At 27.2% G+C, this 2,644-nt stretch overlaps 1 pseudogene; it reads right to left on the bottom strand.

The window, feature by feature from the left end:
- The window catches only part of LOC105624473, a 3,812-nt pseudogene extending 1,852 nt beyond the window's left edge, over nt 1-1,960 (bottom strand).
- Between the last annotated feature and the right edge of the window lie 684 nt (nt 1,961-2,644).

The following is a 2,644-nucleotide window of genomic DNA, read 5'->3' as shown; positions in this document are numbered from 1 at the left end:
AAATTAATATATATATATATATATATATATATATATATATGTTATCTTTGCAAAATTGTAATTAAGATAAGTAAATTTTATAGTTCAAAAGTTCAATTAGATAGTGTCTACATCATTCTAATGAGCGTATTTACATATACAGAATTTATGATTTGTATAACAAGGCAAAAAACGTAAATTTATGCTTTAGCTAATTCATTTTTGATTTTATACATATATTGTATAATTCCGTCAAAACTTGATATCTGTCATATCCGATGTTCTTACTTATACACATACATAGTCCGTCTCCAAACGGAAGATAGACACAGTCTATTACGTTTGTTCTCCTCGGTGAATCGTTCCGGATCAAATTGATCTGGAGTAGGATAGTTCCGGATCGTAGTGCACACCAAGTAACGAAATAAAAATTGGTATACCCTTCTCGAGAACTAATCGGAATTAGGTACCTTGTAAGTTTTCTTCTATGCGATCTAAAAATGGCAACACTGGATACATTTTCAAAATTTCTACCATGTCGAGATGATAGCGATGTAATCTATGCCATTGGCATGCAAATAAGATAAATATTGTACTTTAAACTTGGTAATATAGTAATACAAAAGTCATTTCTCTTTTATAAGATAGTAAAAAAGTAATGCATGGTTTACATATCATGTTGTATGTAATTTTACCATTCATTTCATCGAGTGCAGAATTTCTTTTTTAAGTTTTTATTTCTTTTTTAAGTTTTATACTTCTGGATGTCTCGCGTTCGTATAAAATAAAAGCCATTGTTGTGAAGAGGTTTCATAACTAAGCTATGAAGAAAACAGCTGCCTGTGCTAATAGATCGTCCCCATCAAGTGCTGAAATTTTAATTCGTTTTTTTTTTCTAAAATTTTCATTTCTTAATTCTTACTATAATTAATTTTAGCTACTGCAACTATTGTTTAGACAAATGAGATTTCTGATTTTTTAATGCAAGTTAATTATATACTAGCTTGAAGAATTTACTTATTAAATTCTCTTTCACTGTCCTGATCTCTGTAAGTTCCTTTTAATTCAATAAGAGTATTTATGAGATCATTTCTCTTCAGACTTTATGCGCTGAGTGATTGTTTGTCAAAACACATTACGTAAGAAGATAGTAACTTTCTTATTAAACAATTTTGCATTGATAAAATGAACTAAACTTAACAATATTGCATATTGTAAAAACAATATTGCAAGAAACTCGAAAGCGCGTAAAATACTGATCTTAAAACTTTGTTTACCATATTACTTTGGAAACTCGATGTCTGGACTATTCATCATTTGGACAAATTCACACTAAGTCCATACGCGGTAGTACTAACTATGTTCATAAAGAATTTGGAGGGTAAGTCTTTCATGTCCAGTTCAATGTCTTTATCTGTCATCAATATGACAATATGATTTAATATTTATATTGTTGCCTCAATTAAATCATAATATGACTTTTATGCGTTTTGACAATTGCTAACTTTCAGCACTTCTAATTTTAACGATTCGAGATACGTATCTAGATTATCATCGCATTCTAACATCAGCTCGAACATTTTTTTCAGTTTGCCGGATGTGAAGATTGGTGATAACTTCGTTCTTATGATCTTCCAGGCTGGATTTTTGATAAAGAAGAGATTGGAATAATTCAAACGATCAGTCATGTTAGGTGTATCGATCAATGAAGTAATCGAAGTCTTTTATTAAAATATTTTTAATAAGTTCCACATCGCGAATCAACAATGATGATTTGTCTAATATGTAGAAACCGATATAAGGCATTCTTTTCCCTTGATCATAAAAATCTTTCAGAAGATCTCTTTAATAATAGGCTATCTTTAAAATTGCCTAAAACTTATATCGGTAGCGCATGCAAAACATTCCGCTTTTTCCAGTAATTGAATTTGTGTGTCATGTAAAGACGGACAGTTATAATGAGAATCATCAAAACTATCATACCGTCCAGGCCCCCAGTAAACCGTTATATTGGGTTGTCCGGAAAGTTCGTGCCGATTAACCTATATAATTTAATAAATGTATATTAAAATTTAAATTTTCTGTGTTTAAATTTTCCTTCAACATTGGCACGAACTTTCCGGACAATAAATACCAATGTACATGAAAATCATCTGAAAAAATATCTCTATATTTAATTAAAGAAAAGAAGTAATTGATATAATATAGTAATCTATTTCTCGTTAATGTTTATTAAATTTATATTATTTTATAATCTTATATGTTAAGCACAAATAATATAAATATTAATTTGTAAGCCACAAATTTTGATTATACAAAACAAATCGATAGATATTTTGAAAATACCTACATTTCTTAATACATTACATTTCTTAATACATTTCTTAATATATTTCTTAATATTTGGTTAATTTAATCTATAAATTTTAAGTACGTATTAAGGCACATAAACTTCCAAACATTTAATTTTTTTGTTAAACTCGAATTTATATATTAATATTTAAATATTGGATGATTTATTGAATAAAAAATAATTAATGAATCTAATAATTATTATTTAATTATTATTATTTAATTTTATTAATTATTATTATTTAATTTTAATTTTAATTTAGTTTATTGCAAAGTTATATGAAAAAGATTACATGTTAACAGAGTAATAGAA

Source organism: Atta cephalotes, assembly GCF_000143395.1.
Source record: "Atta cephalotes unplaced genomic scaffold scaffold00079, whole genome shotgun sequence".
Taxonomy (NCBI): Eukaryota; Metazoa; Arthropoda; class Insecta; order Hymenoptera; family Formicidae; genus Atta; species Atta cephalotes.
This window is presented reverse-complemented; position numbering and strand designations above follow the sequence as displayed.